The sequence below is a fragment of the Bufo bufo genome, chromosome 5 (genome assembly GCF_905171765.1).
Source record: "Bufo bufo chromosome 5, aBufBuf1.1, whole genome shotgun sequence".
Lineage (NCBI taxonomy): Eukaryota > Metazoa > Chordata > Amphibia > Anura > Bufonidae > Bufo > Bufo bufo.
The window spans coordinates 435,346,776-435,374,364 of NC_053393.1; the positions used below are offsets into that span (position 1 = coordinate 435,346,776).

Consider the following 27,589-nt stretch of genomic DNA (forward strand, 5'->3'; position numbering starts at 1 on the left):
ATTTTGGTGTTTTGGTTTTTTTTAAAACTTTTTTATTTACTAACTATTAGCCCCCTTAGGGTCTGGAACCCTTGTCCAATTCATCCTAATAGAGCTCTATTAAGGTTATTCGGATTTTAAACTGTCCCTGCTGCCCTGGGCTTTGTGCACACAGCAGCAGGGAGCTTACCATGGCAGCCAGGGCTTCACTAGCATCCTGTCTGCCATGGTAATCGATCAGAGCCCGGCAATTACACTGCTGGGGCTCCGATTGGAACTGCCACTGCACCACCAATGGAGAGGACCCTGTGATCACTGCCAACAATGAATATAACAATGGGGGGCGCCTGTGGCCACTGCGCCACCAATGATTCTAATGTTGGGGGGGGCGCACTGCGCCACCAATGAATATAATTAACACATTAATTCAAGTGTAGGCTGTGGGTGCCAGCTGCATCACATACCCGGCCTCTGACAAAGCGGTGCGATCCTGTCACCGCCGGTTTTGGGAGAGATCTTAGAAGTTCAGATAGACGGAAGATTTAGGAATCTATCTGACAGATCTTTGTTTTCATTGTTGCTGACAGGTTTCCACCCCTTCGCTGATGCTGCTCATTATCAGTCAGGTGGCTCTTTATATGGTTCGCCTCTCACTTGTTTCCCTGTGGCAAATAGCTCTTCTGTGGAGTACTCTGCTTGTGTGGTGGTTCTCCTGTTCCAGTTGCTTCACAAACTAAGTACTTTTCCCTTTCCTGTTGTGTCTGTTCTGACTAGGCCTCAGGGAGACACTAGCTCATTCAGTTTTGAAGGAGCCAGTTGCCTCTTTCCCTGTTCCCTAAGCTGAGGGTTTGGTGCAGTGTTTCAGAAGTCTCTGGTTCCGGTGCATGTGCATTTCTACCTTTTGAGATTTGCACATGTTAGCAGCTTAGGGAGAAATATTCAGGGATTGCTAGGAGGTTACCTCTTTTCCCTAGGTTCGGGGCCTAGTCTGTTGTTTTGTTGTGGTTCCCTTTGGTTGTCCTTTCTTCCCCGTACCACCTGTGACAGATCTCCGTCAATTAACCCCTCAGGTGCGACACCTGGGGGGTTAATTTCCGCTGCCGTCACCCACAGCCTACACTTGAATTAATGTGTTAATTACATTCATTGGTGATGCAGTGGCCACAGTCCCTCCCCTCCTCCTCAGTACAATGTTCTCATTGGTGGCAGTGTCAGCCGCGTCACAGTGGCTGAGGGGAACATGGTGAGCGCTGAGAGCGGCGCGTGCCATGTTCTCTAACTGATACTAGGATGCGCAGCAGTGCAGCCTAGTATCGTTAAATAGTAAAACCCAGTATCACATCGATCCGGGTCTAAAAGTATTGATTGGGTTTCAATACTTCCATACCCAGTGCAACTCTACTCTGTACTGCTCCCTGTCTGTGCCAGGATGAGCAGCTCCTTTGGATACCAGTTGAGTAGCGACTCAATTTTATTTTTCTGTTTATGTATGTACTATGCAAGACCCTGAAGAAACTCCTGCCCTTATCATAGAAAGTAATTTACAGCATTTATTATCTATCTCTGACTGTTATATAGAAACGCTTGCTTTATCTGTCTTGGTTATCTGCTTATTTTTCTTAAAACTTCATATATTTTTTTTTTTTTCTGGGATGACATTTTAGGGCTTTGGAACCAATCACTGGTTTTCCTTCGCCTTATAGGCTCAAGATGCAATGGTCATCCTGGAACCAATTAAGGCTACTTTCACACTAGCGTTCGGAGCGGATCCGTCTGATGTTTCATCAGACGGATCTGCTCCGATAATGCAGACGTTTGCATCCGTTCAGAACGGATCCGTCTGCATTATTACTTAGAAAATTTTCTAAGTCAGAAAGTAGCCTGAGCGGATCCGTTCAGACTTTACATTGAAAGTCAATGGGGAACGGATCCGCTTGAAGATTGAGCCATATAGTGTCATCTTCAAGCGGATCCGCCCCCATTGACTTACATTGTAAGTGTGGACGGATCCGCTCGCCTCCGCACGGCCAGGCGGACACCCGAACGCTGCAAGCAGCGTTCAGGTGTCCGCTCACTGAGCAGAGCGGAGGCTGAGCGCTGGCAGGCGGATGCATTCTCAGTGGATCCGCCTCCACTGAGAATGCATTGGGGCCAGACGGATGCGTTCGGGGCCGCTCGTGAGCCCCTTCAAACGGAGCGCACGAGCGGACACCCGAAAGCTAGTGTGAAAGTAGCCTAACATTGTAACTAGGGGTGGGCGATATGGCCTAAAATCTATATTGCAATATATTTTTAAGCATGTCGATATATATCGCAATATATTCTAGATTTCAGGAGTTAAACTTTTTATTTTTTATTTTTATTTAATAACTATTAGACTCCTTAGGGGCTAGAACCCTTGTCCTATTAACCCTAATAGAGCTCTATTAGGGTGAATAGGACTTCACACTCTCCCTGCTGCTCTGTGCATAGTACACACGGCAGCAGGGAGCCGACTATGGCAGCCAGGGCTTCGGTAGCGTCCTGGCTGCCATTGTAACCGATCGGAGCCCCAGGCTTACACTGCTGGGGCTCCGATCAGAAGCTGCCACCCTGGGGCCACTGCCACCAATGATTTAATTGTGTGGAGGGGGGGGGGGCGCAATTAATATAATACTTCGAAGAGGGGGAGTAGAAGGGAGGGGCTGTGGCCACTGCGCCACCAATGAATATAGTTAATATGCCCGAATACAAACATAGCCTGCATGTGCCGGCCATATCCCATACCTGGCCTCTGTTACTGCGCGTCGTGATCCGCCGCAATTAACCCCTCAGGACCTGAGAGGTTAATTGCGGCAGATCACGGTGTGCAGTAATAGAGGCCGGGTATGGGATATGGCCGGCATATGCAGGCTACGTTTGTATTCAGTCCCTCCCCTCCTCCTCCTCCTCTCTGTTCTCATTGGTGGCGCAGTGGCCACAGTCCCTCCTCCTACTAGTCTGTTCTCATTGGTGGTCAGCGGCAGCCGCACACAGTGGGGAGGGAGGGACTCCCTCCTTCTCCACTGTGTCGGCTCAGGAGAACATGGTGAGTGCCGAGAGCGGCGCATGCCATGTTCTTCTGCGATATGGCTATATAAAACGAAATCTCTATCGTTGGCCAGATTTATATAGTTTATATCGCCCACCCCTAATTGTAACTTGAGGGACCACTGTATATGAGTTTCACTTTTTCAGAATTACTGAAAGAAATCGTTTTTGATGATATTCTAATTTATTGAAATGCACCTGACTATTTATATAACTTGCATTTGTGTCTTGCATTGTTTGTTTTAAAGGAAACCCGTCATCAACTTTATGCTGACCTCCCTTACTGCCACATAAATTAGTGACAGAAATGCTGATCTCAGCGGTGTGTCACTCATGAGCTAAAAGTAAGTGGTTGCTGAGAACCAGCATCGTAACCATTGCAGCCCAGGCCTTGAAAAGAGTCAAATCTACATGAGAAGAGTCCTGGTTATTCATATTCTCCTGTTCTCCCCTCCCACCTGCTGATGATTGGCAGTTCTCTCCTAGAGAGAAAGGGAGAAAATTAGGTAGAAGACGGTCAGTCCTCAGCAGGTGGGCAGGAGAGCAGGAATTTATGAATAACCATGACTCTTCTCATGTAGATTTGACTCTTTTCCAGGCCCAGTCTGCAATGATTGCGATGCTGGTTCTCAGTAGCCACTTGCTTTTAACTTCGAAATTACAGACCGTTGAACTCAACTAATTTGTCTCTACTTTATGCTGCCCTTAATGTGGACAGCATAACGTTGATGACAGGTTCCCTTTAAACTTGCCAAACTGTCATCTTTTTTAAGCAGAGCACAAAATTATTCTGATAGATATACATACATCTTTCATTTAACCGTGATCTTTCCTTAGAAACATCTAATCTATGTAATATTTACAAAGGATCAAATCCATAGACATGTTTATTAGCATCTACTTTGTCTGTTTTCCTAATGGACAGGCCTGCTGTTCTGACATGTTCTGTTCTTTATGGTCCAACCTTCTGCTTGTTTTTATTTTTCAAGTATTTTTTTAGAAGGCATTTAGCAAGATTGTGTACGCAAATCACTTACATTAATCCTGAGATAATGACTGTACTTTACTGCAGTTTGACAATCTGTCCCAGTTTACTGACTAAATATAATTATTAATGAGTTTCAAATATTGATTAATAATAGTGCCATCTGCTTCTCATTTGGACACACACTGGGTTTTTGGACTTCAGAATCTTCACTGTTCTTTCTGTCTGGTCAGTTATACAGAACATGACTTTACAGAATGATTAGTGAACACTCCCTTCAAATCATATTTTATCTCCTAGTACATAAGAAAGTAAAAGTTATGTCTATGTATAAATCCATCTCTCAAATCAGATGTTTTGAAGTACGGAAGTTATTATGATGAATACCATGTCAAGGTCCCTGGGTAAAATGCCAAATTTTCTCATGTAAAAAAATCTGTCCAAGACCAGAGTCATTTCAGAACTTTTTCCATGTTAGTGTCCACTATAATCAGTGCAATTCAAATGAAAACTGAGGGGAAATTTAAAGGAAATCTGTCACCAGGATAATCGCTATTGAAGTAAAGCCTTAGCCTAATAGCACTTAGTACCTTATTTCCAGATGTGCCTTTGTTCCAGCAATAGATGTTTTTTATCCTCAGAAAAGCCAGTTTATTTGGTATGCAAATGAGCCAGTAAGGTGCCCAGGGGGGCGTCATTCTTGCAGGAAGGAGCCCAGGCACGCCTCCTGCTAGTGCCCAAGCCAGCCTTCATGCTGGGAGCAGGGAAAAGGGGGGCAGAGTTATGGCTTGAATGTGATGTAGGAGGGGTGGGGGGACACATTGTGGCAGGAGGCGTGCCTGGGCTCCTTCCTGCAAGAGTGACGCCCCTCTGAACACCTTACTGGCTAATTTGCATGCCAAATAAACTGGATTTTCAGAGGATAAAAAACATCTATTGCTGGAACAAAGGCACATCTGGAAATAAGGTACTAAGTGCTATTAGGCTAAGGCTAATAGCAATTATCCTGGTGACAGATTTCCTTTAAAAGTAAAATAATTTGGTTGCATAAATATGTACACCCTTTTGCTTATACTTTGTTGAACTACCCTTTAAATTTATGTCAGAATTCAGTCTTTTTGAGTAGGAGTCTATCAGCATGGCACATCTTGACTTGGCAATCTTTGCCCACTGTTCCTTGTAGAAGCACTCCAAATCTGTCAGATTTCAAGGGGATTCTGGCTGGTCCATTCCAAAACTTTGACCTTCTTCTGGTGAAGCCATTCTTTTGTTGATGTGGAGGTATGCTTTGGGCTGTTGTCATGCTGAAAGGTGAAATTTCTTTTTTAGCTTTTTAGCAGAGGCCTAAAGGTTTTGTGCCAACATTGACTGATATTTGGAATTTGACCAAAGCCCCAGTTCCAGATTCAAAATATCACCCCAAAAGCTTAATGCTGCCTCCGTCATGCCTCACCGTGAGTATGGTGTTCTTTCAGTTCTGCTCAGTGTTGGATTTGCATCAAACATACCTTCTGGGATTATGGCCAAATAGTTCATCTTGGTCTCATGAGACCATAACACATTTCCCCACATGCTTTTGGACTTGGTTTAGGTTTTGGCAAAACATAGCTGGGCATGGATGTTTGGTAAGAAAAGGCTTCTATCTTTCCACCCTACCCACAGCCCAGACATATGAAGAACACACGAGATTGTTGTCACATGCAGTACACAACCAGTACTTGCCAGAAATTCCAGCAGGTCTCTTGGCAGCCTCCCGGAGCAATTGTCTTGTTGTTTTTTTTTCCATAAATCTTTGAGGGACGTCCAGTTCAAACTAACATGTGCAGCCACTATTACTGAGGACTGCCAGTTAACAATTTTTTCCCATACACAACATTTTGAAGTGCATAGTGCACAGTTAGTATTTCAGTAACCAACTTTAGAAGTGAACCATAGTGTACAAGAGCATTAACCCTTTAGCAGAGAACCAATGGGTCACCGCAAGTGTATATACTGAGACAACCCCTTTAACCAATTTCTTAAATGGATCCATTGCTCCTCTCATTATTTCACAATATGCTACTTAAAGGCTATGTTTAACTTTGGGGGCAATTTTTTTTATGCATTTTACTTATTTTGGGTTAAATGTTTTTTCATTTTGTCTTTATTAAAAATATTCAACCCTTCTGTTACAAAGGGTTAACTGTTTGTCTAGCTGTGTAATTGGTACTTTCACTTTGTTCTCTAAATTACTAATAACTCATAACCACTTATTTAAGCCACATTCTTATCAGTAAGATAAGAATTGAGCTTTAATGAGTGTTTAGGAGATCAGCGATAAGCAGCCGTCTGACAAAACAGTGAAAATTCAGATCCTGCTACTAGAGAAACTCAGCCATGTAGAGAGAAAAGGGCTCCAAATTTTTAATAAAGATCAACTGAAAAAAATTGCAATAATGCAGTGCAATAATAAATTAAAAAATGCCCCCAAAAGTGTACATAGCCTTTAGAGTAATCAGTATTTATTAAAGGGTCACTACTTTTTTCAAAGGTTTCCAAAAAAAATTTGATAGGTCATAGAGACGTATCAGAATTTTACATCGGTGGGGGTCTGAGTACTGAGACTCCTGCAATCCCTAGAACGAGGGGAGCGAAGCGTGCACATAGCATGAATTAAGTTGTATCTATCATATGTTTTTCATAAATCAGTAGTAAATGTTAAAGGCGTTATCCCATGACTAATGAAATTTTCTTTAATTATTCGTTATATAGTACATGACAATCTCTGTCAAACAAAGCTAGAACCAGCCCTGTACCTCACATGGATTCAGAGATCTCCACATTCTTTACTCTGCTTTATCTAGATCAAGCTGGCAGCTCAAGGGGATGGTCTTTTCTGCTGCAGCTCAGGGCGGGGGGGGGGGTCCATTTTGCTGCAGCTCTCCCTATCACAGCTCAGGAGGCAAGTGAAGGATGAAACTGAGCATGTGCGGCCTTCTCAGTAAGCTGGACAAAGAAATAAGAAAAAAAACAGCAAGTGGTGCTATACAGATAGATTTTATTCAATTACTCAGTGGCTATGCTAAATTTTTATTTACATAGAATTACAAAAGTGTTCATATCGAGGTGCTGGTTTGAAAACTGTAGAATATTTTTTGTGGGACAACCCCTTTGATATATGGTACTTTTTATGTATTTTATCATCAGAATGTGTAATTTTTCTTTGTCTTGCAGAAGCCTTTAGTTCCCCCTTTCACTGCCTTCCTGCGTGCCTGCTGAGTCTGAAAATAGTTAGAAACCTGCACAGTAGACATTGGGGGAAATTTATCAAAACTGGTCAGTGAAAACTGACTTAGTTGCCTTAGCAACCAATCAGATTGATACTTTCATTTTCCAAAGGAGCTCTGAAAACAGAAATGTGGAATTTGATTGGTTACTACGGGCAACTAAGCCAGTTTCCCTTTGCACCAGTTTTTATAAATCTCCCCAATTGTGTTTTGCATTTTTAATTTTTTTTTTGCATTTAAAGTAACTTTATTTGGAAGATTTATCATCTTCCTACCCCATTTTTCTGGCGAAAAAAAGTTACAGACCCAGTGTTTGACTTTTTAAACACCACACGGCAGTCTTAAGAAATCTCCCCCATGTGTTGCTACAGTGCGGCAGTACCAATTATGTATTTTTAAGGTGAATAAAAAGAATAATGAAAAAAAGTTTGTTTGGTTATTTTTCTGGGGGGGAGGGGGAAGTTTTTATTTTTATTTTATTTTTTATTGTATAGCTTTATTTGTTTGGTTTCCCTAAGGAACCTGAATCTGATCACTAATAATGTTTTGAAATACATGGTATTTTGAAGCATTACAGCTTGTCACTGATACACTGACAGGCAAGGTATTAGGCCTGTGATGGCTAACCTCCAGCTGTGGTAAAACTACAACTCCCAAAATGCACACTTGCTTGGCTGTTCTCAGAAGTCCATACAATGGAACATGCTGGGAGTCGTAGTTTCATCACAGCTGGTTGTGCCGGAGGTTAGCCATCACTGTTAAGCCATACTGATGGCAAACCTGGGGCCTTTCTGAAAAAGCTATCGGAGAGCCCCCTTCCTCTGTCAAACACCTTCAATGCCATAGAAGTGATTGACCGCAGCACCTAAGACCTCTTTTAGACGGGCGCTGCGGGAAAATGTGCGGGTGCGTTACGGGAACACCCGCGATTTTTCCGCACGAGTGCAAAACATTGTAATGCGTTTTGCACTCGCGTGAGAAAAATCGCGCGTGTTTGGTACCCAAACCCGAACTTCTTCACAGAAGTTCGGGCTTGGGATCGGTGTTCTGTAGATTGTATTATTTCCCCTTATAACATAGTTATAAGGGGAAATAATAGCATTCTAAATACAGAATGCATAGTAAAATAGCGCTGGAGGGGTTAAAAAAATAAATAAATAAAATTTAACTCCTCTTAGTACACTTGATCGCGTAGCCCGGCATCTCCTTCTATCTTTATCTGATCTCTGTGCAGCAACAGGACCTTTGGTGACGTCATTCCGGTCTTCACATGATCCATCACCATGGTAAAAGATCATGTGATGGATCATGTGATGACCGGAGTGACGTCACCACAGGTCCTATTGCTGCACAGAGATCAGATGAAGATAGAAGGAGATGCCGGGTATGCGATCAAGTGGACTAAGGTGAGTTAAATTATTATTATTATTTTTTTAACCCCTCCAGTGATGTTTTACTATGCATTCTGTATTCAGAATGCTATTATTTTCCCTTTATAACCATGTTATAAGGGAAAATAATAATGATCGGGTCTCCATCCCGATCGTCTCCTAGCAACCGTGCGTGAAAATCGCACCACATCCGCACTTGCTTGCGGATGCTTGCGATTTTCACGCAACCCCATTAATTTCTATGGGGCATGCGTTACGTGAAAAACGCACAAAGAGGAGCATGCTGCGATTTTCACGCAACGCACAAGTGATGCGTGAAAATCACCGCTCATGTGAACAGCCCCATACAAATGAATGGGTCGGTATTCAGTGCGGGTGCAATGCGTTCACCTCCCGCATTGCATCCGCGCGGAATACTCGCCTGTGTGAAAGGGGCCTAAGGGGTCAAATGATCCGAGACCGACTTTATTGGTCTCCATTTGGTTCCCTGATGCCTAAAGCTGTTCAGAACAGCCTCGGCATCAGGATTGCAGCTGTAAAAAGGCGGCACATTAGAAGTCCCTTAAACGGCTGCTGTAAAAACACTACATGGTGATTGTTAAGGGTTTAGCTATCATTGAGGAAAAATTGGTTATATATTATATAGTTATTATTATATATATTACCCATATTGCTGTTCCCCATGGCTAGCCATACAGAGCTGCTGTTTGTCAAGTGTAAAGTACTTTTAGTCCATTGCTTTTTGCAGGTTACTACACAATAACTTTGAGCACTTTGACAGATTTTGTCTACTTTGAGAATGTGAAACTACATTATCCCATTATGTGCTCTCAGATATCAATTATAAAAGTAGCATGACTAATTAAGCTTATTCATGTTTCACAGATGTAATATTCCACCAAAGGCTCATTCACACCAGTGTAATGGTATTGCAGTCCGTAAACGGCCAGTCCACAATTTATGGGCACTCCGTGCTGCAGATGCGGACCCATTGACGTCATTGGGTCTGCATCCGCAAACGGAGAACGCACACAGCCAGTGTCCGTGCATTATGGACCACTATTTGCGATCAGCAGCATGGGCACTGAGCCATTACACTCGTGTGCGTGAGCCCTAGGGCTCCATTCACATGTCCGCAATTGTGGTCCGCATCCGTTCCGCAATTGTACTTTTTTTTTTTTTATAAATTAAATGCCCCCTTTTTAATTGGTATATAAGGATTGTGCTCTGTGCTATCTGACACGTGGGGTTATTCATGATAACATATAGTAAATGCAGAGTAACAGAGTTTACGTTTCACTGCTTTTTCTTTTTTTTATCATTCTCACAAACTTGATCTTTTCATATGTTATTGTCTCTGTTGTAGCGTTGACGGGCAACTGCGATATGGAGTGAAATAGTTTCCCAGCTTGTTGGGTTTGCATTTTTAAGGAAGTTGTCATGTCCTCAGACTTTTAGCGGGATAAATTAAATAATGCATATTGTCATACACAAGTGTCCCGGACCAAGCCCCAACCTAAAATATGACCTCGCATCAAGAGGTAAGTTCATGTTCTGCTTGATGAAAATGTTACAGAAATGATGTTTCCTTCCTCTCCGGACTCTGCCTGGCTGAAGTCAGCAGAACATGCTTTCAATATCTGTCCTTGGGGAGTGTCTGGCAAGGCACTAGCTTTCGTAGCTGCCAAGGGAAATTTGTGTAACTCCTGCCTGTTTCTGACACTTCTATTGACTAGAACCTTGCAGATGAAGCCTGTTTGTAAAGCTGGCTTGTATGATGGGAACTAATACATAGGTTTGTCACAAAGCCAAAATTTGGACTTCGATACCAAGAAAAGTATCACAATACTCCATATCAAATCAATACCATGCAAAAACAATAAATAACCTCCCTTTTTTTAATTTTTTTTTGGGCAAACTAATGATTGCTCATTATATACAAGGAGGTACTTAATGGGGTCACATACTATTAACCCCTTAGTGACCACCGATACGTGTTTTTGCGGCGGTCACTAAGGGGCCTTAGGCTGGGCCATTGCTTTTTTATGGCGGCCCAGTCTAAGTGCTGCATGGGTCCCCCGGGGAGCGGGGACCCGGCTCTCACATGAGAGCCGCGGCCCTGCTCTAACAGCCCAGATCGGCAGGAGTGCCGATCCGGGCTGTTTAACACTTTACATGCCGCGCAGCCTGCTGGAACAGGCTGTTGGACTCCCTCTCTCCCATCGGCACCCCGCAAATGCAATCGTGGGGTGCTGATGTGTTTGAAGGCTACCTGGCATCTGTTGTAGGCCCTGGCTGTAGTAATTTCCAGCAGGCTGCGCCTCTTTGGTGCAGCCTGCTGGTCAATGTTAGAATAGCATTGCTATTAAAATGCAATGCATTATAGGGATAATGCATTGCATTTTAAAAGCAATCAAAATACTGTCTGTTATAGTCCCCTTCTGGGACTATTAAGCAGTAAAAAAACAAACAAAAAAATTTTTATAAAAAAATTGCACTTTTTTTTTTCCCATTGAGAATACGCTTTTCAATGAAAAAAAATAACTAAAAAAAAATCTCCCCAGTATATTTGGTATTGCAGAGTCTGTAATGACACGGACTACATAAATATCACATAAATTATCCCCTATGGTGAACGCTGTAAAAAAAAAATATATATTATAAAAAAAGGACAGAATTGCTAATTTATTCTTAGTTGCCCTTGAAAAAACAATGATCAAAAAGCGCCATTTACTCCAAAATGAAAGCAATGAAAAATAAAAGTTGTCCCGCAAAAATCAAGCCCTCATGCAACTCCATAGAAAAAAATATTAAAAAGTTATGGGTCTTGGGAAGCAGCAATGTAAAAACATTTTTTTTTTTTTTCGTTTTAAAAAAAGGGGTTTATTGCAAAAAAGTTGTAAAACCTCAGAAAAAACTATATGTATTTGCTATCAGTGTAATCGTACTGACCCAGAGAATATAGGTATTATGTCATTTATAGGCTAGAATGATTGGAATGGCTCACCCTCCAGAAAACAAGGAATGGGTGCTCCCCCTGAAAAAGATAACCCCAATCTTTTAAGGTATATAAATTAACTAGATAGTTGAGAGGGGCACACCTGCATCTGAAAATCACATGGAGCACCAGCCAATACGTATATAAAATTATTTATGAACACCAAAAATTAAAATCAGGTGAGGTTCCTCAATATAATCACATTAAACATGCAGATTTACTTAAAAAGATAAAAAATATAACCATCTGGAGGTACTTAATACTATAATGTGTAGCAAAATCACTGGTTAATGGTATAATAAAGGATCATAACTGTTTAACCATGTATACAGTCTTTAGTACAAATTCTGATGCGCAGAGTCTGATGCGCAATGTCTCTGCTGATATATAATATGGAAGTTCCGACTGTGGCCAGTAATTTACAAATGCATATACAGTCTTTTTTGTTGGTTATCTTCACAGCATATACCAGATTAGTCTGCTGCTAAACCGTGCTGTGTGTGAACACACTACTCACTGTTCTGAAGCGGTGGAGTGACCGATCACTCGTGCTTGGCGTGGCGTCCCACGTGTTGCAGCATCGATTGTCTGAGCTCCGGTCCGCTGTTTTGTATAGGTGAGTAGGATACCAAGGCAGGGAAAAAAACAGTCCGTTTAGACGCCGGGGTCAAAACCCGATTTAAAATTCGGCGTTACTTAGTGTCTTTTGAAGCGCTTCTGCACAGCTGATAGGAAGAAACATAAGTCTCGTTGTGTCTGGATCAAAAGACACTAAGTAACGCCGAATATTAAATCGGGTTTTGACCCCGGCGTCTAAACGGACAGTTTTTTTCCCTGCCTTGGTATCCTACTCACCTATACAAAAGAGCGAACCGGAGCTCAGACCATCGATGCTGCAACACGTGGGACGCCACGCCAAGCACGAGTGATCGGTCACTCCACCGCTTCAGAACAGTGAGTAGTGTGTTCACACACAGCACGGTTTAGCAGCAGACTAATCTGGTATATGCTGTGAAGATAACCAACAAAAAAGACTGTATATGCATTTGTAAATTACTGGCCACAGTCGGAACTTCCATATTATATATCAGCAGAGACATTGCGCATCAGACTCTGCGCATCAGAATTTGTACTAAAGACTGTATACAAGGTTAAACAGTTATGATCCTTTATTATACCATTAACCAGTGATTTTGCTACACATTATAGTATTAAGTACCTCCAGATGGTTATATTTTTTATCTTTTTAAGTAAATCTGCATGTTTAATGTGATTATATTGAGGAACCTCACCTGATTTTAATTTTTTGTGGTAATAAATAGTTTTATACACGTATTGGCTGGTGCTCCATGTGATTTTCAGATGCAGGTGTGCCCCTCTCATCTATCTGGTTAAATTATGTCATTTATACCGAAAAATTAACGCTGTAAACATTATAACCTAAAAGCGCAGTGGCAGTATTGCTGTTTTTTCCCATCTCCCTCCGAGAAAGAGTTAATAAAAGTTAATCAGAAAGTTGTGTGTACCCAAAAATGGCGCCATTAAAAACTACAACTTGTCCCGCAAAAAACAAGCCCTCATAAAGCTATATAGACGGAAAAAAAAAAAAGTTATAGCTCTTGGAACGCGACGATGAAAAGGAAGAAAAAACGCTTGTATTCAGTTGCCTTATTGAAATAAATGAACTTTGCACGATATTCAAATTTTTCGAGTTTCACCTGTATTAATGTGAAGTTTTATCGATTTGGACCTCGATGTGGCCATATTAATAGTGAATATCCCTTTTATGTACATTAACCCCATGTAGCCCATTATGCGTGGAGGTACAGTACATGATGAGGTTATTGAATATTATTTTGAGGCACATGGAAGTACTAAAATACGAACACCATGTGCCTCACATTAATAAGCAACCCCCATTGTTTATCTTACATAATGGCAACGTTAACCTCCAATGTTACTCTATGCTGCTGGCTGGCCGTGGTGCAGATCACTGAAAGGAAGCGTCACCTTCTGCTTGTATGTGAAAATTATTCCCCACCCTCCCTCTGTTGCTGACCCTGCCCCCCTCACACTCTCCCCTCAGTCTGCTGTTACTTTCATTGGTGGCCAGCGGCTTTACGGTCCTTCCCTTAGTCCCCCTTCAGCTTTTTATTTGTGGCAGTCGCTGACCACGTCACAGTGCAAAGGGAGGGAAGCCTTCCTTCTTTCTCTAAAGTGCTGCCACTGATGAAAGTAGACTTAGTGTTCCTTTAGTTCAGACTGATGGAGATGGGCGACTGGCTACACACTTTGAGCCAAAACTGAATTTTCATGTTCCCGGAGTAATTCATTAAGTTGAGGATACGCTTTAAGTGTTTTTTTTTATTTTTTTTCTGATACATATATATATAACAAGCTTTCTATGGGCCTAAAATACTAAAACTTTCTAACATACTTCTTTTTCCAATTGTCTTTTAACTTTTTATGGAATTTTTTGGAAAGCTCCATCGTGATGTGTTGTACAGTGACAGATTTGTCATGATTATTGACATGTCACGATGGAACATTATACTTTTCTAGGCCCACAGGGACCTACATATCTATAAAAGGTCTTTAAAAGGGTTTCTGGGAATAGTATAATGATGGTCTATCATCCGGCACCCCCGCCGATCATCTCTTTGGAGAGACAACTACGGTCCAGTCAGTGCTGTGGCCTCCTCACATCTTACCATTACATAGCTGCTGTGCTTGGTATCATAGCTCAGGCCCATTTACTTGAATACAACTGAGCTGTGCCAAGTCCATGTGGGAGATTTATAGTGAGGCACTGGCCTAGGAAGAGGTTGGGGTGCGCAGCTCTGTTAGCGCTGAAGTCTCATCCAACAGCGGATTGATGGGAGTCGGAAATCTAACAATCAGATAATGATGATCTATACTGAAAATAGGCCATCAATATAAAAATCCCAGATAAACCCACTTAAATGAATACACAGCTCTACAAATAAAAAGTCACCATTATAATTATATAGATTATTTGTATATATCTGTATCTGTAGCTATCTGTATCAAATTACTGTCTGATTTTCCTGAAAAAAATGCTTCTCCAAAATATGACTGTCGAGATCAAATTTTAGAGCTTATGTTTTTTAAGGTTAATAAAAAGGAGTGCGTGTTAGTAGGGTTGCACTGGGTATGGAAACCTTGAAACTTTGATATCCGGTTCGATACAGTGATTACCCTTTTTCGATATTAAGTTGTGCTATTGCGCAGTTTAGTATCAGTTCCTATCAGAGAACATGGCGCACGTCATCAGAATGTCCGTATTTTCCATCAGTGTTTCTACGCCAAAATCAGAAGACGAAAAAGTATAATTGTTCCTCTTCTATGTTTACGACCCACTCCTGGTTTTGGCTTAAATACTGATAAAGTACTGATTAGATGCTGACCATGTGAAAGCGCTAGAAATAAATGATACAAGTAAACCGGAAATATAGCTGCCATCACTGTCGCGCTGGAGCTTTTCTGCATGATTCTGAGAAAAACAGTCTTGTAGAAATCCTGCAGAGAACACAGGGGCTAATCTCCTTCTAATATTTTCCACATTCTGCCAAAGACTGGCTGAAAAAGTGTAGTCTAGCAATCTGTTTGTTCTACTGCAGGACATGGAGGCTGCTGCTGCAGTCAGTTGTCTTTCTGGTCTGTCACAGTGAGGATGAAGAGGGCAAACATGGCTGAACTCCTGGAACAGAGAAAATTTCTTTATTTATGTCTCAATTTTTATTTTAACCTGAGATAAAATAGGATCAAAGGAAATGAGATAAAAGGTGGAAGTGCTGTTATATATATATATAAATTTTTTTTTTTTTTTTTTTGTGTGTGTTTTCCATGTTTTTTGTTCCTTTGAGTGAGATCGAAAGGAGTAATCTGCCTACTATGTAGCACTGACCACAGACAACATCTCGTTATAAAAAATAATAATCCATATAAAAGTAGCATTTTTATGCATGTTACTGGGCAATCATGTCAAAGCATGACATAAAGGGATTACGTCTGCCACGAGGCAGTTAATCAAATAGGGATGCCACTTAACAGGTTTTCTCTTTTATCTAAGTAAAGCTTATTCATTATATAGTGACAAATTTCTAATATTTACTTTTATTTCATTTCAAGATTTGTTCATGGATGGAAACATTTTTGCTTGTACCCAAACACTGGAAACTTGTATGTTCTTTCATTATTATACTGTGCTGTATTAATGTAGTGTATTCCTATTGAGAATTGGAATATATATTCCACTGTGACAGAAAGAGAAGGGTTTTTATTCCATCTCAAAAGCACAAATATATCACATTGATAATTTTGCTGCTCTGTCAGGGTTGTGACTTTAAGTCTTATTAATACTTAAGATGCAGAAGCTGACAGGCTCCACAGATCTAGCAAGTAGCTATATCTTACTGGTGATGATGGAACAGTGAGGCCTCTCAATATGATGTGCATACTTGTTACGTTTTAAAAAGACCAGGTTCTTAAAGTTGAGCCATACAGTCTTCCTTAATTATCTTCCCTATTGTCAAGGTGAATGCTGTCAAAATCCATCAGGATTCCAAAAGGCTCCAATAGATGTACCGTATTTACATTCTAATATACAGAATAAAGAACCTTCTGATGTGCAATTCAAGAAGAATTACAAAATAACCAAATACAGTACTGTACAAATGTTTTAGGCAGGTGTGGAAAAATGCAGCATAGTAAGAATGCTTTCAAAAATTTTAATTTTAGTTGTTTATTTTTATCAATTAACAAAATGCAAAGTGAATGAACAAAAGAGGAATTCAAATCAATTCAAAACCGCATCAGTTTGGTACACTTGCACACAGTTTTTTAAGAAACTCAGCAGGGAGCTGGGGCTAAACATCTTAGAGAACTAACCACAGATCTTCTTTCTTAAATCCTTCTGTCGGTGATGTTGAGATCAGGGCTCTGTGGGAGCCAGATCATCACTTCCAGGACTCCTTGTTCTTCTTTACGCTGAAGATAGCTCTTAATTACATTGGTGGTATGTTTGGGGTCATTGTCCCGCTGCAGAATAAATTTGGATAAGTATCACACATAGTAACATAGTTTGTAAGGCTGAAAAAAAGACATCTGTCCACCCGCTTCAGCCTGTTATCCTGCAAGTTGATCCAGAGGAAGGCAAAAAAAACAACACCACTGAGGGGTAGAAGCAAATTTTCCTCAATGTAGGGGGGAAAATGTCTTCCCGACTCCAATCAGGCAGTCAGAATAACTCTCTGGATCAACAAATTCTCCAGAAATCTGATAACTATAACCTGTAATATTACGCTCCAGAAATACATCCAGGCCCCTCTTGAACTCTTTTAGTGAAATCACAATCACCACCTCCTCAGGCAGAGAGTTCCATAGTCTCACTGCTCTTACCGTAAAGAATCCTCTTCTATGTTTGTGTACAATCCTTCTTTCCTCCAGATGCAGAGGATGTCACCTTGTCAGAGTCCTGGGTATAAATAGATGATGGGAGAGATCTTTGTACTGACCCCTGATATATTTATACATAGTTATTAGATCTCCCGTCAGTCTTCTCTTTTCTAAAGCGAATAACCCTAATTTTGATAATCTTTCTGGGTACTGTAGTTCACCCATTCCATACTTTAGTTGCCCACCTCTGAACCCTCTCCAGCTATGTCTGTCATGTTAACAGGAGCCCAGAACTGTACACAGTACTCCATGTGTGGTCTGACTAGTGATTTGTAAAGTGGTAGGACTATGTTTTCATCAAGGGCATCTATGCCCCTTTTGATACAACCCATTATCTTATTGGCCTTGGCAGCAGCTGCCTGACACTGGTTTCTACAGCTTAGTTTGCTGTTCACTAAAATTCCTAAGTCCTTTTCATGTCAGTGTTTACCATTTAGTATGTACTGTCAGTGATGGTCAGTTCGCAGTGTTCGCCAACAAACACATGCGGGGTGCCATCTTGACTCACCCGTCCGGCGATGCACAGGTAAGCCTGTGCCGCGGGCTGGTCTGAAATCAAATGCGGTCACCGGGAGCAGGCAGTTCCGAGAACAGTCACCGGGGGCCTTCATCGGGCTGTTCTTGGAACTGCCTGCTCCTGGTGACCGCATTTGATTTTAGATCGTCTCGCGGCACAGGCACAGGTAAGGGCTTACCTGTGCATGGCCGGACGGGTGAGTCCAGATGGCAGCCCGCATGTGTTCGTTGGCGAGCACTGCGAACTGACCATCACTGGTATTGGTGACTTGCATTATTCCTTCCCATGTGCATAACCTTACATTTATCAGTGTTAAACCTCATCTGCCACTTCTCTGCCCAAGCCTCCAGCCTACCCAGATCCATCTGTAGCAGTATACTGTCCTCTTTCATGGTACCGTATTTTATTGCCCCATAAGACGCACTTTTTTGCCCCCAGAAGTGGGGGGGAAATGCCCCTGCGTCTTATGGGGCGAATGCTTCCATTTTACATCGCAGCCTGCGATGTATGAGTGGGGAGAGAGGAGGGGCTGGAGTCCCGAACTAGGGCCGGGGCCCGATGCAGTCACTCTACACCGGGCCCGCCGCTCACCGCAGTATTTCTAGACATTAATCTTTAACCTGTTAATAAGTTTAACTAAAGCTGCGCTCTCCCCTGTTCCCCTGTATCAGTACAGCACTTACTAACAAGCTTCCATAGCAGGCAGAGCAGACATCAGCAGTAACGTCACTCACTGACGTCGCGCGTCTGCTCCTCCCACTTTGCAGGCTGAGCAGGCGCGCAACGTCAGTGAGTGACGTTACTGCTGCCGTCTGCTCTGCCTGCTATGGAAGCTTGTTAGTAAGTGCTGTACTGATACAGAGGAGAGCGTAGCTTTAGTTAAACTTATTAACAGGTTAAGGATTAATATTTATAAATACTGCGGTGAGCGGAGGGCCGGTGTATTGGGGGACACTGTTATAAGGGGAATCTGTGGATGACACATATATAGCAGTGTCATCCACAGATCCCCCCCCCCCATAACAGTGCAATTCACAGATCCCCCACCCCATAACAGTGCCATCCACAGATCCCCCACCCCATAGCAGTGCCATCCACAGATGCCCCTCCCCATGAAAGTGCCATCCACAGATCCCCCATAAAAGTGCCATCCACAGATCCCCCTATAAAAGTGCCATCCACAGATCCCCCATAAAAGTGCCATCCACAGATCCCCCATAAAAGTGCCATCCACAGATCCCCCATAAAAGTGCCATCCACAGATCCCCCATAAAAGTGCCATCCACAGATCCCCCATAAAAGTGCCATCCACAGATCCCCCATAAAAGTGCCATCCACAGATCCCCCATAAAAGTGCCATCCACAGATCCCCCATAAAAGTGCCATCCACAGATCCCCCATAAAAGTGCCATCCACAGATCCCCCATAAAAGTGCCATCCACAGATCCCCCATAAAAGTGCCATCCACAGATCCCCCATAAAAGTGCCATCCACAGATCCCCCATAAAAGTGCCATCCACAGATCCCCCATAAAAGTGCCATCCACAGATCCCCCATAAAAGTGCCATCCACAGATCCCCCATAAAAGTGCCATCCACAGATCCCCCATAAAAGTGCCATCCACAGATCCCCCATAAAAGTGCCATCCACAGATTCCCCATAATAGTGCCATACACAGATCCCCCACATGACAGTGCGTCATCCACAGATCCCCCATAATAGTGTCATGCACAGACCACCATTAGTTCAAAAGCACACCTTTTTGGTTAAAAATATTTATTTTCTTATTTTCCTCCTCAAAAACCTAGGTGCATCTTATAGGGCAAAAAATACGGTAATTACTTTACACAGTAATTACTTTACACAGTTTAGTGTTATCTGCAAAAATTTATATTTTACCGTGCAAGCCTTCTACAAGATCATTTATAAATATATCTGCCTGTATTTCTCAATATTCAGGATACTATTATTCTTGCCTAAATCCCCAAGGAGGTGTCAAATGTATTCTGCAGTAGGATGGCAACCATAAACTTACACCCAATGTCATTAAGGACTGTATTCAGCATAAAGTAGAATCCTGGAACTGATCATATAGCCCCCACAGAGCCCTGATCTGAACATCATCAAGTCTGTCTGGGATTACATGAAGAGACAAGTGATTTGTTCAAGCCACATCCAAAAAATATATGTTTTTAGTTCTCCAAGATGTTTGGAAAAATACCCCTGCCGAGTTCCTTCAAAAACAGTGTGCAAATGTACCTACAAGAAGTGATGCTGTTTTGAAGGCAAAGGGTGGTCACATCAAATATTAATTAGATTTTAGATTTCTTTTTTGTTCATTCACTTTGCATTTTGTTAATAAAAATAAACTATTAACACTATTTTTGAAAGCATTGCATCATTTCCACACCTGCCTAAAACTTTTGTGTAGTACTGTTTGCTTTATTTTAACCAAGCAAATTTGACAAAGGCAACATCTGCATGGATTTCAGCTCTAAAGCCTTCAGAATTATAGTTGAGTTTCTGAGAATAAATATTTGCTATAACTCAGATCAGATAAGTTAGCAAGCAAGCACCTGCTCAACATTGTTGAGTAAAAATTTAACAGTGTTGTTCTATTGTAGGTTGCCCAAGGGCCTGCTTTGTATGAGGAACATTTCAAAGTGTTTGAGGAATTCCCAAAAAACATAGATAAAACTTTTTATTGTATCGTCATAATAAGGATCTCCTCCCTGATTGTTGCGATGGCAATTGCAGAATAACAGTTTCATTCCAATTCCTCAGGAAGAATTAAAGGGATTTTCATATTGATGGCCATTTCTTAGGATAGTTCATCAATGTGAGATTGGCAGAATCCGGCATCTAGAACCCCTGCCACTGTTTGAGGAAGGTCCAGTGAGTGCTGAAGGTCTCCTTGCAGCTTATCCAGCACAGCGCCTTGCATTGGATAGTGGCTGTACTTTGTATTACAGCTTAGCCCTATTCACTTGAAAGGGACTGAGCTGCATCTAGGCCATGTGACTGATGAAGGTGAAGTCATCATACAGCTGATTGGCAGGAGTGCTGTGGATCAACCCCCGGCGATCTCATATTGATGACCCGTCCTGAGAATAGGCCACCAATATAAAAATCCCAGAGAACCCCTTTGATGACATTTTCAGTATACTACTGGCTGTGACAGTAAGGTAATAATACCTTTTCTGTAAAAGCAGCAGTACATCCTGAATGAAGCCTGAAGATTTTGGATACTAGTGTAAGTATTTACTATTTTGCACTAGTTGGCTCTCTCTGGAAAATTGTCTCATGATGTTTCAGTTGCATACTGGAATGTTTGAGATGTTCTTGCAAACAAGGGTGTCAATCAAGATTATACACATCAGTCTTTTGGGAAATCTTGGATTATGCTGTCCTTGAAAGTTCTTCCAGTCTTCAATTTCTATCCTTGATTTTGCAACTTGTAATCAAAGACCATCGTACTTATACATATGCAGTTCTACAGAAATTGGGCATAAGAGAGTCACAATCATGTCCCATTTAAAAGGGTTGTCTGAGTTTGTAAAAACCCTGCCCAAAAAAGCTAAATGTAATAGAATAAAAATTGAATCCATACTATAACTGCTCTAAAAAATAAAGGGAACACTTAAACAACACAATGTAACTCCAAGTCAATCACACTTCTGTGAAATCAAACTGTCCACTTAGGAAGCAACACTGAGTGACAATGAATTTCACATGCTGTTGTGCAAATGGGATAGACAACAGGTGGAAATTATAGGCAATTAGCAAGACACCCCCAATAAAGGAGTGGTTCTGCAGGTGGTGACCACAGACCACTTCTCAGTTCCTATGCTTCCTTGCTGATGTTTTGGTCACTTTTGAATGCTGGCGGTGCTTTCACTCTAGTGGTAGCATGAGACGGAGTCTACAACCCACACAAGTGGCTCAGGTAGTGCAGCTTATCCAGGATGGCACATCAATGCAAGCTGTGGCAAGAAGGTTTGCTGTGTCTGTCAGCGTAGTGTCCAGAGCATGGAGGTGCTACCAGGAGACAGGCCAGTACATCAGGGGACGTGGAGGAGGCCGTAGGAGCGCAACAACCCAGCAGCAGGACCGCTACCTCCGCCTTTGTGCAAGGAGAAACAGGAGGAGCACTGCCAGAGCCCTGCAAAATGACCTCCAGCAGGCCACAAATGTGCATGTGTCTGCTCAAACGGTCAGAAACAGACTCCTTGAGGGTGATATGAGGGCCCGACGTCCACAGGTGGGGGTTGTGCTTACAGCCCAACACTGTGCAGGACGTTTGGCATTTTCCAGAGAACACCAAGATTGGCAAATTCGCCACTGGCACCCTGTGCTCTTCACAGATGAAAGCAGGTTCACACTGAGTACATGTGACAGACGTGACAGAGTCTTGAGACGCCGTGGAGAACGTTCTGCTGCCTGCAACATCCTCCAGCATGACCGGTTTGGCATTGGGTCAGTAATGGTGTGGGGTGGCATTTCTTTGGAGGGCCGCACAGCCCTCCATGTGCTCGCCAGAGGTAGCCTGACTGCCATTAGGTACCGAGATGAGATCCTCAGACCCTTTGTGAGACCATATGCTGGCCCTGGGTTCCTCCTAATGCAAGACAATGGTAGACCTCATTGGGCTGGGGTGTGTCAGCAGTTCCTGCAAGACAAAGGCATTGATGCTATGGACTGGCCCGCCCGTTCCCCAGACCTGAATCCAATTGAGCACATCTGGGACATCATGTCTCACTCTATCCACCAACGTCACGTTGCACCACAGACTGTCCAGGAGTTGGCAGATACTTTAGTCCAGGTCTGGGAGGAGATCCCTCAGGAGACCGTCCGCCACCTCATCAGGAGCATGCACAGGCGTTGTAGGGAGGTCATACAGGCACGTGGAGGCCACACACACTACTGAGCCTCATTTTGACTTGTTTTAAGGACATTACTACAAAGTTGGATCGGCCTGTAGTGTGTTTTTCCACTTTAATTTTGAGTGTGACTCCGAATCCAGACCTCCATGGGTTGAAAAATTAGATTTCCATTTTTTAATTTTTGTGTAATTTTGTTGTCAGCACATTCAACTATGTAAAGAACAAAGTATTTCAGAAGAATATTTAATTAATTCAGATCTAGGATGTTATTTTTGTGTTCTCTTTATTTTTTTGAGCAGTGTGTGTATATATGTGTGTATGTGTGTGTATGTGTGTGTATATATATATATATATATATATATATTTATTATGAGAAAAAGAAGACCTCAGTACTGAAAAACACAGAAGTATCACGGGACACATCTTCAAGACCTGGGATTATGCACTAAAATGTAAGTGTCGTTGGCCGATGTACATGTTTGTATGTTTTCGGCAGGTAAATTAGATTGTGTGCTCCACAGGGACAAAGGATGATGTGCTGAATACAATGTTCTGCACTGTGCTTTTGGAATATATTGGTTTTAAGGAAGTGATTGATTGGCTATGCATATATTGTAGGAAATTCAATTTAATTCTAGCTTTGCCTTTAAAATCTATTTTGAATGTCGTTCAGGCTGTAGTACCTGTAATTGCGCTTTATGCTAGGTTGTGTGCCTCTTCACCTCTTCCCTGTGGGTTGTAATATAAATTGTCATGCCTCATCTTGCAGGTCAGTGTACCAGCAAAGCAGTTAAGTGTTATCTGCACTTGCATTATCGCTATTATTGTTAGCATCAATTCTATTCCATGATTACTCCAGATATAAAAAAAAGTATAAAAAAGACTTTTGCAAACGAAAATACTGTATTTAACAGCATCCTAGAAAATTTTTCCCCCAAGCCTTTTGCAAGCCTAGGGTTTAGAGATTGAAGGTTTGGGATGAAGCAATGTATTGGTTGCTCTTTCAAGCTTATTTCTTAAGTAGTAATGAAAATATCTATTGTGTGTCATTGTACTTATTAAATGTAATCCACATTCTGCGATGGTAGGAAAGGCTGGAGACTTGGAGCACTGCGGTGAACTTCATACACACAGCCATTTCTTAATCTCCGATAAAAAAAGTGGCTCCTTCCAGACAAAAGTAGTGGAGGTAGGATTAAGAAAAGAAATAGAAATTAAAGGATGAACTGAGAGGAAAAAAAAGCTAGAAACTGTGTGGGTAGAAAGAAGTAAAAAAAATAGGGTTTAGTAAAGGATAATGAAAATTCAGACGGGATAATTATCACAATATTCTCCAAAGCCATAACTCTTTTAACCCCTTCAGGATAAATTGAGTCAAATATTTCATTTTTTTTTTTTTTAAATACAAAATTTACAAAAAATTTGGAAAAATTAGCAAATTTCAATTTCTCTACTCTTATAATAGTAATATATCCAAAAAATAGTTATTACTTTACAGTTTCCATATGTCTACTTCATGCTTGGATCATTTTGAAAATGAAATTTTATTTTTTTGGGACGTTAGAAGGCTTAGAAGTTTAGAAGCAAATCTTAAAATTTTTAAGAATGTCCAAAACCCAATTTTTTCAGGACCAGTTCAGTTATTAAGTCACTTTCTGGGACTTGCATATTAGAAACCACCCATAAATCACCCCTCAAGCTATTCAAAACTGATTTTACAAACGTTAACCCTTTAGGTGCCCCACGAGAAAGGAAAATGGGAATTAAATTTCAAAATGTCACTTTTAGCAGATTTTTAATTTTAATAAAATTTTTCCAGTAACAAACCAAGGGTTAACAGCCAAACAAAACTATATATTTATTGCTCTGATTCTGTAGTTTACAGAAACACCCCATATGTAGTCGTAAACTGCTGTACGAGCACACGGCAGGGCGCAGAAGGAAAGGAACGCATTATGGTTTTTGGAAGGCAGATTACACTGGGATAATTTTAACCACTTAACATTCGGCCCATTTACCCCCTTCCTGACAGAGCCTAATTTTGCAAATCTGACATGTCACTTTATGTGGTAATAACTTTGGAACACTTTTACTTATCCAAACCATTCTGAGATTTTCTCGTGACACATTGTACTTCATGACAGTGGTAAATTTGAGTTGATATATTTCACCTTTATTTATAAACCCAAATTTACCAAAAATTTAGAAAAATTGGCAAATTTAAATTTCTCTCCTTTTAAAACAAAGTGATACCTCATAAAATATTTATTACTTACCATTCCCCGCAGGGTGGATAAAAATCAATGATTTAAAAAAAAAATTTGATTTTTTTTTAATTTTATTTAAATCTTATTTTTTTTATATAAAATGCTTTTTGAGGGAAATATATTACCATCCAAAGGTTATTCCATCATGAAATAAAGATGATTTTTTTTAATTATGTAGAATAAGGCTGTATATGTTTTAATTTTTTTGGTAAATAAATTCCATGAATCCATTCACAATGGGAGGGAAGAAATGCAAATGAGCTCTTAACAAGCTTTGCCTCTAATGCCACCAGATGTAAGGCAGCTATCCTATAAGTCAATATTCAGCTCTTAAAATAAGCTTTGAGACATGACTTGGATATTAAATAAGCCAGCACCTCATCTGCAAACAGCTGTTTCGGAGTGATTGCCCCTCATCAGTGCAGAGCAGAGAGTACTGGCTTAACTGGGTAGGAGGCCTCTGTCCGAAACAGCTGTCTGCAGATGAGGTGCTGGCTTATTTAATATCCAAGCCATGTCTCAAGGCTTATTTTAAGAGCTGAATATTGACTTATAGGATAGCTGCCTTACATCTGGTGGCATTAGAGGCAAAGCTTGTTAAGAGCTCATTTGCATTTCTTCCCTCCCAGAATTCCAGGAGCATGTATGGCCTAAAAGTCTCCTCACACTGATTAAGGTGCTCTCTCCCTTGCATATTATAAGTTATACCAGCAAGAATTAGTCTTTATGTAGAAAAATTTAAATCAAGCCTTACTGACTAGTGATTTAAATCAGTTTGATTTAAATCAAATCCACCCTGATTCCCCATATGTCTACTTTATGTTGGCATCATTTTGTCAATGTCATTTTAATTTTTTAGGACGTTAGAAGGCATAGAATTTTAGAAGCAATTCTTAAAATTTTTAAGAAAACTTCCAAAACCCACTTTTTAACGACCAGTTCAGGTCTGAAGTCACTTTGTGGGGCTTACATAGTGGAAATCTCCCTATAAACGACCCCATTGTATAAACTACACTCCTCAAGTTACTCAAAACTGATTTGGAAATGAAAATGGAGATGACATTAAAAAAATTTCCATTTTAATAAAAAAAAAAATTTCTTTAACAAATCAAGGGTTCACAGCCAAATGAAACTCAATATTTATTACCCTGATTCTGCGGTTTACAGAAACACCCCACATGTGGTCGTAAACTGAGGTAAGGGCACACGGCAGGGCACAGAAGTAAAGGAGCACCGTATGGTTTTTGGAAGGCAGATTTTGCTGATCTGGTTTTTAGATGCCATGTCCCATTTGAAGCGCCCCTGATGCACCCTTAGGCCCCTTTCACACGGGCTAGTATTCCGCGCGGATGCGATGTGTGAGTTGAACGCATTGCACCCGCACTGAATACCGACCCATTCATTTCTATGGGGCTGTTCACATGAGCAGTGATTTTCACGCATCACTTGTGCGTTGCGTGAAAATCGCAGCATGCTCTATATTCTGCGTTTTTCATGCAACGCAGGCCCCATAGAAGTGAATGGGGTTGCGTGAAAATTGCAAGCATCCGCAAGCAAGTGCGGATGCGGTGCAATTTTCACGCACGGTTGCTAGGAGACGATCGGGATGGAGAACCGATCATTATTATTTTCCCTTATAACATGGTTATAAGGGAAAATAATAGCATTCTGAATACAGAATGCATAGTAAAATAGCGCTGGAGGGGTTAAAAAAAATAATAATAATAATTTAACTCCCCTTAGTCCATTGATCGCGCAGCCTGGCATCTCCTTCTGTCTCCTTTGCTGAACAGGACCTGTGGTGACGTCACTCCGGTCATCACATGATCCATCACATGATCTTTCACCATGGTGATGGATCATGTGATGACCGGAGTGACGTCACCACAGGTCCTGTTCAGCAAAGGAGACAGAAGGAGATGCCGGGCTGCGCGATCAAGTGGACTAAGGTGAGTTAAATTATTATTTATTTTTAAACCCTCCAGCGCTATTTTACTATGCATTCTGTATTCAGAATGCTATTATTTTCCCTTATAACCATGTTATAAGGGAAAATAATACAATCTACACAACCCCGATCCCAACATTACAATGTTTTGCACTCGCGCGGAAAAATTGTGCGTATTCCCGCGCGAAAGGGGCCTTACAGTAGAAACTCCCAAAAAGTGACCCCATTCAGTACTCCAGATGGCGACCAAAATGGTCCCCAATGCGACTTGCAAAATGGCAACAAAACTTTGTAGTCGTGTCGCCATTTGCGCCTAGTCCTTCCGCTGTTCTGCCTCTTTAAGATCTAAAGCAAACATAAGCTGCAGACGTCTGCTGCACGCCAACTTTTTCGTAAAAGGAACCATGGAAGAAGAAGCCAGCGTGCTTCGGCGTCAGGAGAAGGCCCCGCCCACACGCTTTGCCATTTGCTGCCGGGTCTAACCAGCGAACCACATTTTGCCGGTGTCCTTTGTCTGCGCCGTGTTCGTCATGATGGCCACGGGATCAGGTACTTCAGAGGCTGCTCGAGGGGGGGGGGACTTCAATGGGGTTGTTAATGACATTTAGTAAGGCACTCCACAGGAGGAGATGCAGGAGACCTCCAGGATTGGACTAGAGACTGCAATGCTCTTACACCACACTGTTATATACAGTCACGTGCTTGGAGGGTGTAATGCCTGATAGCCAAGGTACAACACTTTTTATGTATGTAATTCTGCTCTCCTGGTGATTACGTTTTTTTTATTTGTATTTTACTGTATCTTATA

General features: G+C 41.6%; 1 protein-coding gene across 2 annotated transcripts in view; it reads left to right on the forward strand.

Annotated features, from left to right (window-relative positions):
- KCNG2 (potassium voltage-gated channel modifier subfamily G member 2) overlaps positions 1-27,589 on the forward strand; it is a 249,301-nt gene that overhangs the window by 42,950 nt on the left and 178,762 nt on the right. The window contains exon 2 of one of the 2 annotated variants that reach the window (XM_040433508.1): positions 10,057-10,231. The exons of the other annotated variant lie outside the window; for it this stretch is intronic. The gene's annotated coding sequence lies outside the window, so the exon portion shown is untranslated. The remainder of the gene's footprint in view (positions 1-10,056; positions 10,232-27,589) is intronic. 2 annotated transcript variants of the gene reach the window in all.